This window comes from Pogonomyrmex barbatus, unplaced genomic scaffold, assembly GCF_055798465.1.
Source record: "Pogonomyrmex barbatus isolate J1 unplaced genomic scaffold, ASM5579846v1 scaffold14, whole genome shotgun sequence".
Lineage (NCBI taxonomy): Eukaryota > Metazoa > Arthropoda > Insecta > Hymenoptera > Formicidae > Pogonomyrmex > Pogonomyrmex barbatus.
This window is the reverse complement of record NW_028297110.1, coordinates 2,511,330-2,525,593: the sequence shown is the minus strand read 5'-3', so window position 1 is coordinate 2,525,593 and position 14,264 is coordinate 2,511,330. Positions and strand designations below refer to the sequence as shown.

Here is a 14,264-nt window from a genome sequence, read left to right as displayed (position 1 = left end):
TGTTACGTGACTCGAGTTACGAGCGCGCGTCGAGAAAAATGTCGCGCCGTCGACGGTACATTATAATTATCTATAAGTATTAACTCGTTCTCCCGCGTAGATCCTCCGTATGTTTGGAGCGAACGTGTCCCTTTGATATTTCATCCCGTACTACGAGTTCACTCGCGTGGCGCGTTATTATCGCTCGAAATAACCTCGTCGTGCTCCTTTTCGTACCGAGTCGATCTGGAAACGCTCTCTCTCTCTCTCTCTCTCTCTCTCTCTCTCTCTCTCTCTCTCTCTCTCTCTCTCTCTCTCTCTCTCTCTCTCTCTCTCTCTCTCTCTCAATGGCCTTCGTCTTCCGTTCGCTTCTTCTTTCCACGTATGCATTTCCATTTATTACGTATTACCGGATGTTTACCGAAACTATCAAAGGAAACGTAATTTTTGAAATTTTTAAACTCAATTTTTCACAACACGCGCGCTCAATGCCGCTTATTAATTCACACGGCGCGGCGCACGGAGAGTCTCCGAATACTCCGCTGTCGATTTCGAATTTTATTTACTGAGCGTACGCACATGCGTGCGCGATCGATGTAAATACATAATTAAAATCAAATGATTAGCATTAAATGTGCGGTGCGATTTAAACAAAATTATCGTATTTTCCGCGAATGCCGCGGTTGCTTCTACGGCTCGGCAATCAGCGGCGAACATTCGTTGCAAATTGACGGTAATCCGAACGGCTGCAAAACATCGTTGCGGCAGAAATTCAAACTATTGTTCGCTGTTTCGTAATACGATTCACCGGTGCGTTTTACAAAGAACTTTTACTTTGTGCGACACATAGTAAAATAAATTTGAAAAATGTGCGTAAAACAAAAGACTGTGTTTAATAGCCGCGTTGCTAAAGCTATGTGTCGACATGCAAATAAAAGTCGTGCAAAAACGGCGCTGTGGATAGCGACTCGTCGTTATACACTGCTTTTTCTCAATGTTGATTCATGTAAATATATCCATTTTAATTCCACTCTGCAAGAGACTCGCGCAAAAACCAATCAGTCCCCTCAAAGAACATTGTATCAATTTTTGACGAGAGATAAAGTTACCGGTAAAAGAGTTCATAAAATTCTATAAAATACATTCTGATCATTTTATCAAATATATATGACAAGTTGTAATAACCCATACATTATAAAAATCAACGTATGCTAATTACTAGGCTTTCAAAGATATTGAAAAGCCTATTGAAAAGCTTTTTCCTCTCGCAAAGGAGAATTATAAATATTCTATAAAGGAGAGTTCCACATGACGGAATTTTCATTCATTTGAACATTAATTAATTTCCTTTCTGATCTTGGAAATTTATTCATCGATCGAAAATTAACAACTTCAACACCGTTATATTCGATGTGGTAGCGAAAAGCAGATTCATACCTTGATTACAAGGCAAAGATGGCCCGAATCTATTGTTTCAACCGTGTGACAGCAGACGTCCAGCCGCGAGAAGAAATCACGACGTGCTGAATTCACTGCCCGAGCGAAATAGTTTTGACACGTTGCCGACTCTATTCGTTCGGTGCACGAACGGAATAATATACGAGGGAACTTTTTCACTGCCTCAGACGCAACGTCGTGCTTAGTAGAGAACCAAGTCACCTTCTCCAAATACATTTCTGCGAAACGTATACATCACGAGCGCTGTCTTGAATATCACTGCATTCTCGCGAAAATATTCCGTGAAAACGTACACCGATGTATACGAGACTATCATTAAAAAGATGCAACCCACAAGAAAACTCAAACTTAATATTTCATTTCCGCACAACCCATTACGTTACCACACGAATACATCGTTCCTGGATGAGTAACACAAGTTCGTCGATCCTGCACAATGTTTATACTCGAACATAAAAATTAAAACGGCGAGTTAAAACGGCCTCGAAGTTGAAAAACTATTCTAATACAAACTCTCGCGACGCGAGACTTAAAATCCGAGTTTAACGATCACCCCGATCGTCACGATAGCTTCTGACGAAGGTCGAGATGCGTCTGAAGATTTCGGAAAAAGAAACGCGGATGATCGTTCCCCGCTGAAACGAACTCCAAGATCGCCCGACATCCACGAGGCTCCGAGAAACGTTTTACGTCGCGGAGGGGAATCCCTGGTCAAAAACCGCCGTGTTCCGACGGATGATTTTCACGACGCGACCGCAACACGCACGATTCGTAACCCCTTTCGCGCTCGTGTACTATCAACCGCACCGGCGCGGGCCAGATGCATGGATCGTCTAACCGCAACCGAGAACCACGCCGTACTAAACTCGCGGCACGGGCAGCGGAATGGTTTTGACACGCCGCCGGCTATATCCGCTTTTCCGCCGAAGCGACAGTCGCGAGGGGCGCATGTGCCGATATAATCCACGCTTGTGCCGGCGTACGTTCACCCATACACACGTACACACACATACACAAGGGACACACACGCACGCGTACACGTACACGCGCACCCACGCCGCTGCACATGCGACCGACCGCGCGAGGAGGGCGGCGAAGAGCCGACGAGATGGGGAACACACACTCCGAGAGGACTTTCCACGCCCGTGGGGTATTTCGACTTGAGGAAGAACGGGAGGGCGGAGAAATCAAAAGGATCACCGCGAAGGTGACGTTTGATCAAGGATTCGTAGTAAGTAGCGCGGAGTGCCTTCCTTCGGAGTAACGTTCGTTAATAACGTTCGTTTTCTCTCCATTCTATTTGCTATCTCTTTTTTTACGGATTTATAATATAATATTGTAATTTTGTTATGTTATACACTTAACTCTCTTAGAGACCTGAATGCACCAACGTTATTTTAGATTTAAGCGAGACTTAAACATATATTCATCTTTATCTTTCTTAAAGCTAAAAAATAACGGTGCGATTGGGCCTTAAATTTAGGAGCAGGGGAAAATCAAAAGAATCACCGCGAGGACTGACAACATCAAGGATTCGAAATAGAGTGCCTTCCTTCAAAGTACTCTCGTTAATAACATTCGTAAATTCGTTTTCTCCCCACTCTGTCTGCTATCTTTTTTCACAGATTTATATTATAATCTCCTGTGTTATACAATTAAATCTCTTAATGCCTTAAATAAAAAATTTCACATTTTCAATTTTTCGTGATTCACAAAAAATCAGAAGGAAAAGTCTTTTGTAAATATCGCGTGTAATCGAAAAATATGTGCTTCAGGCACATATCTTATTGTTTAACGTTATTTTATTTATACGATATCTTATTATCTTGTAGATATATTATTATCTATTGTCTGTTTATTTTATTATCTATTTATTATTCATTTTATATTTCTATTATCTTGTACATTTTATTATCTATTGTTATCTTATCTATAACATATAACGCTTTGAAATAGATATCGAAATAGATTTAATTGTCAACTCATCAATAAACAAAATTTTAAACAACGATTTGATATCATCGGTGAGTATCGAAAATCATGCGATGTGAAAAATATTGGTTAAAATACATTAATGTGTACAAGACACTTGATATTGTAGAAGAGACAACTTTTTCAACTGTTTCTGTTATTTCAACTCGGACTGATGATGAAACAGCGCAATACCAGAACTAGCATCTGACGAAACAACTACATGTTTAATGCGCTGGAGAACTAATCAGGAGGATCGTTCAAACTACTATGATTAGCGTGCCTCTATTAATATTTACATGTAACAACGATTGAATATATATTTCAGTTGCATGATTGCATTTCAATTATAAATAATTAATAACAGACGGTAAAGGACATTTCATGCGTTATCTGTCAGTTAATTTTCCGCGCAAAAATATTATCAAGCAAGAACTAATTCGTAATCAATATTATCCGTCCTTAAAACAGGTCTCTTTAACCAATTTCTTTAGAATTTATATTTAGCAATGTATTTGTAATTCAATTATTTTTCTAAGAAAATTATACATGTCGACGACAGACGACAGAGTTATTCACCCGGATGAGAAAATTTTTTCGCGAAAGGGAAAACGTCGGTTCAATTAATTTTAAACTGCGTGCCCCGAATGCGCCCGTCCGTTCTCACAGCGAATGCTCCATGATCGAGCTCGGTGTTACAGCGCATAAGCTTAGAAACTTTTCAATCTCGTGGAACACGAGCGCGCAGAGGGCATTGTCGTTGGACAGGATTGGCACAGGTTCGAACTTGATCGAACGGCAATTACGTTGATTGAAAGGCCAACACGAGTGTCGCCTGTGTATACCCGGAGAAGCGAAGACTCCCCGGCTCCGGCTGTGTTCGCCGAATACATCCCCGATTCGACTGGTCCCCGAACGAAGGAACCGGGATGAAAACACATTTATCAAAACATTTACGGGCGACACCTCGAAATCTTGTTATTTCTGCGATCCAACATCGCCGTCGCGCGAAAAGACGTCGCAAACATTTCGGAAAAATTTTGACACTGTCAAAAGTGTCAATGTTTAATTAAATGAAAAATATGGATATTAAAATAATTATATGAAATAGTTAAATCTCATTGAAGAAATTATATGAATATTTTTTTTTTTTTTTTTTTTTGAAAATGTACAGAGATTTTTGATCTCTGAATTTTCTCTCCAATTTTGATTCATTTATGCGCTTTGTTATTTTAAAAAGTGTAATTTCGAATATGAGGAATAAATTTTAACAATTTGATATAATATCGAAATATGTAGAGATCATTGTTCTGAAAGTATAATATCGTTTATATTCGATCGTATTAATATTCGCAGGTAGATTCATCTGTAACGATTGAAATTTGCGGAAAGGGATACAGCGAAATAAAAAAAAAAAAGGTGGCGCCGTTGCCGTCGCTACTCCGGAAATTGTATTTCCGGGTAATTGGATGGCCGATGTTTATGCGCGGAATTACATCGAATCTGTCGTTTCAAGGTGTTATTACTTAATTCGAATAGATATTGCCTCCAATATTTTTCCCTGTCGCCCTGAATTATCGGAGAATATTGCAGAAACAAATCGTTGTCTTAAAATACTTTGAGGAATATTTGCATAATACAGAGATTATTCTGTATATAGAACGATCGAAGGTCTTTCCAAATACATCAGATACCAAAAGATAATTAAAAAAAGATCGTGACCGTTTTAAAAATAAATTGATAATAAAAAAGTAATTCAGAGTCGATTAAACTTTAAATTAAAAACAAATCGATAAAATTCTACTTTTTAATTGAGATTTTATCTTAATATAAATTGAAGATTTTAATGATTTAAAAGTATTTTAATAATCTAAATGTATTTAATTGAAAACTTATGATAAATGATGGTCTCTATGACAATGCTTTCATTAAGGAAGTGCGGACTTTAAATTTATCACAACATTTATAGAGACTATATATAAAGTCTCATAAATAAAAAATTTTTTTTTCACGGAGAGAATAGTTTTACTAGCAACTCTAAAAATTTGTCAGATACAGATCTGAAAGTAATTTTGCTTGGATCATCAAATTTACTAAATAGGACGCTTAAACATGATAATAATACTGTACCAGCAAAATTATTTTCAGACTTATATATGGCCAAATTTTTAAATTTGCCAGCAAAACTATTTTCTTCATACATTATCTTCAAGTTTTTTTCTCTTGAATAATACGACTTAATACATGATGAATATTTCAATAAGTATATATATATCACAGTGTGCTCAGTCTATCTAATTAAATAAAATTATTCATGGTCGTTCTAATCTTCGTTTCAATATAAATGCGCATAAAATCAATGCGACATAGTAACACAATTCCAATGCTGAATTATGAACCTCGCGAGAAAGGTCAAGGTTCTCACGCCGCTAATACTTGTTCGAGAGCACGTTTGACAGTTACGAATGGAAGATATGTCGTACCTTTAATTGATGGCAAATTCAGTGTTCCGGATCAACTGTTATCTCGCAAAGAGATAGACGGCGAGCCTCATTCGAGCAAAAACGATCAGCTCATCGAGCCTGATCGATTTCGCGTATTGAAGTGCGAAATCTCATTCAGTCGCTCGAGAGATCGCGCTATCAGACTCCTCTCTTATCGCCTCTCCCTCACAAAGTTACGACAAACGCTTTTCAACGTCCGAGGAATTCTCCACTCCAAGAATTTTTATTTTTATTTAAACGACCGTCTTACGCGACAAATATCGTTAATGGATAATTAATATTCCTTACTGTATTATCTCTGTATTATCTATTCCTTATTGTAAATAAGAGAGTCAACTTTATAACAAATAAATTTAAATCAAAATATTTGTGCGTGTAAATGAACAATTTAACTCTGTACACCAGAGAGAACCATAAATTCGCATTCAACATATATTTAACGTGTTAATTTAATGTGTGTTTGAAATACACTGAATTTATCATCCTTTACGTGAGACTGCTCGCGAAAACGGATATGGATCTTTGAGACTCAACCCACCCCAACTCTCAGCCCTCGCTCTTGTTCCACCCTTCAGAGCAGCGCGCCGTGCGATATCGAAGGGAGGGTCTGATTCCAGTCGCGCGTTGACAGGGAGGGAGCGAGAGGGAGGGCTGGCTGGGTATAATTCGTTTGAAGTTTCAACGCTATTTGCGTCGGGGCATTTTTTTCGGCGTTCACCCACGGCCTTTCAGGGCGTCGCGCCATTTACGACGGGGCTAATATCCGGCGTCTGACGCGAAAATCCCTCGTTCCCGTCCATCGTCTGTCTCTCATCTTCGCCGAAACGAAAAATCGGTCTTGCCGAGCCAACCTTCGACAATCAACGAATGTACAAGTAGACACGATAATATTCCCACGATAAAATTAAAGCAATGTAAATTAAGGAAAATTGTCCAATATCCAATGTCGTAATTGATAAACTGATCATTTTTTTCTCTTCTTTCATATTTTCCACGATAAAATCTTTATTTCATTAATAAACAATCAATAGGCCGGGATAAGTTTTAGAAAATAGGACAGAATTATTCGGTAAATATAGAATCTTAGATATCTAATAATTTCTTTTTTAATTTATATCTAAATTCACAATTGCTTATAACTCGAGAACCATGTGCCTCTTATTTTCAAGGAATTCGCATCGCAGCAAAACTAAAGCGGAGTTACCTCCCTCTTGATGAATCAAAATCTTGAAATCGCCTATCCTTCCCTTTTTTATCTCTTGTCAAGTCCCAACCAATTAATTCAATAGTCGTACGATCTTGGACAACGTTCACAACGAAACATGATAAAACTGTGCTACAGCGGTTATGCTAATAATAGCTCTGTAACGGCCGTTGTGATGAAGTATTTCACCTGCACTCGCCGGGCGAAGTAGTTTGCGAACAAAATTAACGCTCGATTTCCGCGATCGCTGTAAGCACGAACCCCCGGCGGCGCACGGCGGCGTTCGGGCCTTCGGATAATCCCGATACCGTGTAGGGGAACCACCTATCAAACTTGTTCGCGAAGTTACTCTCTCTCGTGCGGCTACGGCTCGCAGAGCGAGACACTTCGAAGTTCGGGAATAGACCACTCTCGAAAAGTGATGCGCGCTGGTTTTACTATCCGCGGCGACTTGCGGATTTAGAGGGAAGGGAGGGAGGGGGCACGGGACAAGGAGGCGAAATGTAAAGAAGAAGAATTACCTCGAATGCGGAAAACGCGCAAAACGTTACGGTTAATGGACGGAGATAAGCGTGGAGGATGGGCTGCTCTCGAACGATAAGAAAGTCTGAGGAATTTTTGAAAGTACAGGAAGACAAAACACGAGAGAGAGAGAGAGAGAGAGAGAGAGAGAGAGAGAGAGAGGAAGGAGGGGGGCAGAGAAAGGAAAGGAAAAAGAGAGGGACAGAGAGATGAGCGAGAAGAAACGTTACGAAACATTCGCGCGCGAGCTAATCTGCGATATACACGTTTAGTTTTATATATATATATATATATATATATATATATATATATATATATATATATATATGCTGAGGAAAAGAAAGCTCCCGGGGAGAGCTCCTGGAAAGATCCTGCAGGCGCGGAGGCTACTGCATAATTCCGGCGTACGGCAGAAGCAGAACTATGTTCATGAGAAAAACACATGAGGGTAACCGTGGAAAGCAGCCATTCTCTCGGCAGCCGAGTTCTCGAGAACCCCCGACAGAAAACTTTAAAACGGCCGATATAATCGGATTAGTAGATGCGCAGCGAGTTGGCGCTGTTACTTTAGCTTAAAGTCGGCGTCGCACGCCGAACAGAAATTTGCCCTCCGTGATGGTAATAAAAAAAGAAAAAAGAGAGAAAGAGAGAACATAGCATTCGCTGCGTTTTGATGCGAGCTTGCGCGCGTGGATTTCGCATTATCGCCTTAATACGGATAATGCAACGCGAGAATATCTCTTACTGTATTATCAGATTACGTTAATAATATCATCATTAATAAACCGATCAATTGAGCTTATTTTCATCATTAGGTAATTTTCATCATGCGCGATGACGTATTAAACTTGTAATAGAAGTAATCAAATAAATTCCCAGCTAAAGGTAACTGTTTTTCCTCTCTCTTCAATAAATTATCCTTTCCAATAAAAAATCAAATTATTTAAATTAATTTAAACCACGGTACCAAAGGGATAAAGAATACAGTGCAAACGAACACACGGTCCCTTCACTCTGATAGAATGACAGATGCCGTCGTTACTCTAATCAGTCGACATTATCAGTCGGGCTTTCTAGACGCCCTGTGGCGGAGGAAGGAAGAGAGGAAGAGAGAGGAAAAATACGGGCGGCGATACAATTCGTAAGTATGCAGGAAGTCCTTGTTGTCTTCGTTACAGAGTGATTACGGCTTGTCTGCCCATCCTGAGAGTTCTTAACGTTTCTATATCTCCGCGTCGCTTGGCATCACAAATGACAAAGGCTGATTTATATCAAGATGAAAACGCGCGCAAATAATTGTACGCAATGTTTTAAAAAAATCTACACAATGAAACAGATCGAGCCATGTACCCTCTGAAAGCCTGAGAAGCTTTTTTTAACGGAAATGTACTATTTTTGAACTATTGACTCTTCAACATTTAAATATATTATTTTTATATTGCAAATTAAATTTCTATTAAAACAGATTGCACTTGAAGCTAAGTGAAAGATAAGTCATAATTAAGCCGAGACTCAATTTAAATTCAACTTAATTTTCATTATAAATGTTAAATAATTCTCGAATTAGATCTGAATTACGACGATGGGGGATGAGGGATAGAAAGAATTCTAAAGTTAGTCTTACAACCGTTATATAAATTTCCTGCAATACCCTGTGTATTTGGTCAAATCGTACGAATTTTTCCTTTTTCGAATGGCATTAGTATTTTTGTTTCATTTCATTGTTGATTTTAGATATAGAGCACGCCGCGTTCACATTTCTCGTGGTATGATTGCCGAGTGCCTGAGGAAAAGCAAAATTCGATTATTTTCTCGTGTTCAAGAGAAGATCAATCCAGCCCGATTGCCTAAATTTTTATTGTGTTTGTGAAAAGAATTGGAACGCCAAATCCGGTTTCAAATCGTGATGATCTTTCTTGTTGCGAAACGTTAAGTTGGCAGCTGAAATACAAGAAATACACACACACACACACACACACACACACACACACACACACACACACACACACACACACACACACAGGACATCGGTAAATAGAATGTCCCAGATTCACTGGATGTGATCTTTCCAGTCACGGATCCCGCGTCAAATTTGAGGCTGCCTCTTTACGAAAACTTTGTACGGGGCCATCACTTCTCTCGCGCAAGTTCTTAATTTCCAGCATTAAATACTTTGACAGTTAAGCCTTAAACTAAACTAAACTCCTGTTAAGATAAAGTTCAGTTGAAATTAACTGAAGTACGAGCTTTTATCCCTGAAACACTCCGGGGGGCTGAGTTCGGTTAGTATTATTAGTATTAAATATCGGAGAATTGCGCGAAAAAGAAAGGGGAGAGAGAGAGAGAGAGAGAGAGAGAGAGAGAGAGAGAGAGAGAGAGAGAGATGTCTCGATGCTATTTGAATAATTGTCACTTCTCCTGCTTTGCACTTCGACGCCCGTCGGAAAAATATTTTAATGCTTTCGCCACACCGTGCATAATGGGAATCGAGCGCGCGACGCGGCAAGAGAGTCAAAATACGGAAGCGGCGCGTTCGCGGAGGAAACGAGACTCGTCGATTGAAATGCACGCGCGGTATCGACAATCGAGCGCGTTACACATCGCGCCCCCCGTCCCCCGCGCAATAATATTCTCACCTATGAAGGGGTATCGGCGTTTTTCCAGTCTCCCAGTTTTTTCTCCTGGCGTCCATTAACGTTTCGATTACCTACGTCGCGCGCACCTGCAGCAACGCTCGGGCACCGTAGTTTTTGTTGCCTTTCCAGGCACCGGGTATATACGTAAAGCCGCTCAGCGGGTTTATTTATTTCTTCCCTTTTCCACCCTCTTTTTTCTCCATTCCTCTCTCGATTTTCCTCCCCCTTCTCACCACTACTACCTCCCCCTCCCCTCTCTCTCTGTCTCTCTCTCTCTTCTTTCTGCCCCTGCGCTTTGTCACTGGAGCACTTTCCCGCCGTGGTTCGAATAAAGGATCGGGCATAAATAAAGAATCGAAATAAAGCTATAATGCACGTGTAAATTTTTGCTTTGCATCGATTCGCTCGCCGGGGCACGAGATGCGCGAGCGATCGAGAACAATGGTCATCGATTCCGATAATTTACTACGGGCTCATTGAGCCCGGTATTTTATCAACTCCTCGCTAATTCCTTTCATCGTAATGCGAAATAGCTGCAGATGTCGTTTATCCGACTCGTCGGTTTACGTAAAGCATGTTGTTCAGCTTCGAATACCATTTACGCGCTTATCAATATTGAATGCTAACGACAGGAAAAAACGCGAAACCCGCCTTGACATTTTAATGAAGTAAAAACCGAAATGAACTATTTCGAGAACAATCACAGCAGGAATATTATTTATCTAAATACTTGTAGAAAATTAAGATACACGCAATGCTAATTACACTCGTCAATTCAATAGCTTTTTGTATTCAACTCGAGCAAATCCCTCGTAATTCACCCGCCACGAGAGACTACAGTTATAATCTGAGAGCAACTGAATGTCTAAAAAAATATAGATGTGATGGTCCAGCCGCGCGTGCGGTCCGATGCTGAAATTCGCGTTTTTGTCCGGCAGATTTGCCGCACCGAGAGCAAAAAAAAAAGAGAGACGGACGAGGCAGGCGGAGAGAAAGACAGAGAGAGAGAGAGAGAGAGAGAGAGAGAGAGAGGGGGGGGTGAGAGAGAAGAGAGAAGAAAGGAGTGGAAACGCGGAATGAGACAGAGAGGGTAGGACCGGACGGTACGGATAATGCGCGCGGAATGAATGTATATTTTTTGGCGAGATTACTGTCGTTTTTCAGCAGCTGCCCCAACCATTCTTGCACGCGGCGACAAATGGCGTCCCTGATCGCCCATCGGCGCTAAAACTGCGCGTTTTGTCTCCGTTGCATAAATGCAGGTGCGCACGATCGGCCCGGATTGTTCCGTTCCGCATATTGAGGACGCGGCTTCGCCGTAAAAATTATCTCCCGCCAAATTAACTGTCGCTGCGCATTTGATTCGGGAAAGAGTCGGGCCGCGAAAAATGGACCGAGGCGGTTTCTGGACCGGAGGCGAAACCGCCCGGCACGAGCCTCGGACGAAATAAATTTAAAAAAAGGAAAAAAATGCGAGCGCGCATACGCTCTCGCTGGATGAAAGAATTAATGTAATGAAGAGTACAATGGGCGAAGCTGAAATATCGCTGGGTTTAAATATGAGTGTAATAAGAACGCGCGTATCGAGGCTGCTAATTATCGTACTCGAGACAAAAATATATCGGATTGCGTAACGGCGCTATTACATAATAACTTGTGAGAGCAAATATTTCTTGTAAAGAAACAATCTATAATTAGGTCGAAATAATCATACAACATATATTATATTTGATATTTATATTATTGTTGTTAAGAGTAAAATAACGAGAAAATATTAACGGCGAAATGTATGTGCAAGTGATGATACAAAATAATAATAACGGCGAAATAACCGACAGATAATTTTATTGCGAGACGATAATGCTCGCATATCGCGAATGCTCGAGCGATTTCGATAATGCGAGCCGAAGAAAAGAATCGACGGAATGCAGGAACGCCGTCATAAAGGAAGTCGATATGAATAAAAAAAAAAAAAAAAAAACGGGGGCGCAAAATGGAGGGCAAGAGAGAGAGATGAGAAAGGCTGAAACTATTATTACAATCGTAAAAAGAAACGTCGAACAGATCACGATGACGAGTCGAACGGTAATGCACCCCGTAAAGCGTGGAGCAAAGTGCATCGCTGCCGTTAGAGAGAAGCACTCCAGCCGCCCGTTCTTTATGTGGGCTCGTAACCGCTTTTCGCGCTTCAAAACACGCCCAAGTGCCGATAACTTTTGCCGCGGTTGTGTTCGGTAAGCATGTCGCGTCGCGTCGCGCCGTCCATCTGGAAACGTGTCGCGACGACCGAAAATCACGCAAAGAGACGGGGTAAAAACACGAGACAGCCGTTAGACAGTTTGAGACGCAGCCGAGCCGCGATTTCAACCCTTCTCAGGCGAATATGTAAATTTGGTGTGCGTGACAGCCAGCGTAATCTCGTGCCTATGTCGTGGTGTACTGCACAGAATTGTAAAATCCAATATATATAAGCATTACGAGCGTAAACCCATAGGATTAGTTTAAACCTACGAGAACATCTAATCCAATTTCTGGAATTCCAAATTTGATATTTCTATCGGACTTAGATTTAATTGCGTCACAATCAGATAAGTTCTTAGAAGCTAAATAAACTGAGAGAATATCTAATTTGTAATTTTTCAAATGTTTAACAATGTTTTGTGTAACTATTAAATGTGTACTAATGATAAGAAATTTTCTTTATTAGTCTGGATTGCTGCAATAATTTTCTAATATCTTATCTTATACATATATATATATTCTTACGATTAGAAAAATATTTTTCTCAGTCACCATACGATTGAAGAAAAATCTAAAATAAATTCGAGCTCTATAAATACTGATCCAAAACAAGAACCATACAGTTTTGCGTCAATTTTCCTCATGTGGTCCTCATGTTTCCAATTAGAGATAAATCAACTATCATTAAAAAAAAAATATTATCATAAGAAAGAATTGTGTGAAATAAATTTCTTTTTTTTGAATAAATAAACATTACGTGTCTTACACAACATGACAATTTATAAGTCAAGATAAGAATCAACATAAAATAATATAAAATAAAGCAGAACGAAAAACAGTAAGGGTAATCTTCAGGATGCCCTGAAGTTAATTCCATGGACCAAATAATGTAGCAATACTCACTCATAATTTAACAGCATCTACTCGCTATGAGATTCAGCCTCTGCCGGCAGATCGAGGATGATACTGGCGGTAATAGATTACCGGTGAGATTATTATAACAAGCCGCGCTCTCTCACAACTCTCACTGCCGCCACGAGCTGCCTATATCGGGTCCGAGCCGCTAGAAGGAGGTCCGCGAGAAAACTGCACTCGGGTCGAAAGGCCATCGGCCAGACAACCTACCTACGAATCTGGCCAACTAACACTAAGTGGCATCCATGGACCCAGACTGCGATTGGCTCGCATGCACACGCGTTCTCGCCCTATCTTTCTTTCTCTCGCGCGCGCGGCGATCATCGCGGCGCGATGACGCACGAGGGGCAATCTCTCGCACCGGAGACAGAGAGAGAGAGAGAGAGAGAGAGAGAGAGAGAAACACCGCGGATTTACGTGCGTGCGTATATTTCAACATCGGGAGTCACATCGGGATCAGTTTGCGGCGAAAGAAATGCGCGGCCGAGCGAACTTCAAAATAAGTCCCGTCTCGCAACACGCAAACGGGACGCGACGTGAAAATATGAAGTATAAATATAAGCCGAATACGCAAGATCATTGTTAAATATTTTCCCTCCCTTTCATTAGACCGATGCGAAAAACTTTATATGAGTACCTTTATATAAGTACCTTAAATTTCGATAATATCTACAAATAGATTACATTATACAAAGAAAAGATTCAAATCTAATAAATTTTACTGATATCCAATATATCCAATATATCCAATATACAATATAGATTCTAAAAATGTATCACTTTTCAAATATCTTATATATCAAATTATCAGTATTAAAAAAAGACACAACATAA

General features: G+C 40.3%; 1 protein-coding gene across 3 annotated transcripts in view; it reads right to left on the bottom strand.

Moving 5' to 3' along the window:
* alpha-Man-IIb (alpha-Mannosidase class II b) overlaps positions 1-14,264 on the bottom strand; it is a 142,732-nt gene that overhangs the window by 83,055 nt on the left and 45,413 nt on the right. Inside the window, exon 1 of one of the 3 annotated variants that reach the window (XM_011635684.3) lies at positions 13,419-13,533. The exons of 1 other annotated variant lie outside the window; for it this stretch is intronic. The gene's annotated coding sequence lies outside the window, so the exon portion shown is untranslated. Of the gene's footprint in view, positions 1-1,416; positions 2,512-13,418; positions 13,534-14,264 lie in introns of those variants that run through there. One more of the 3 variants, XM_011635682.3, reaches the window with a different exon arrangement.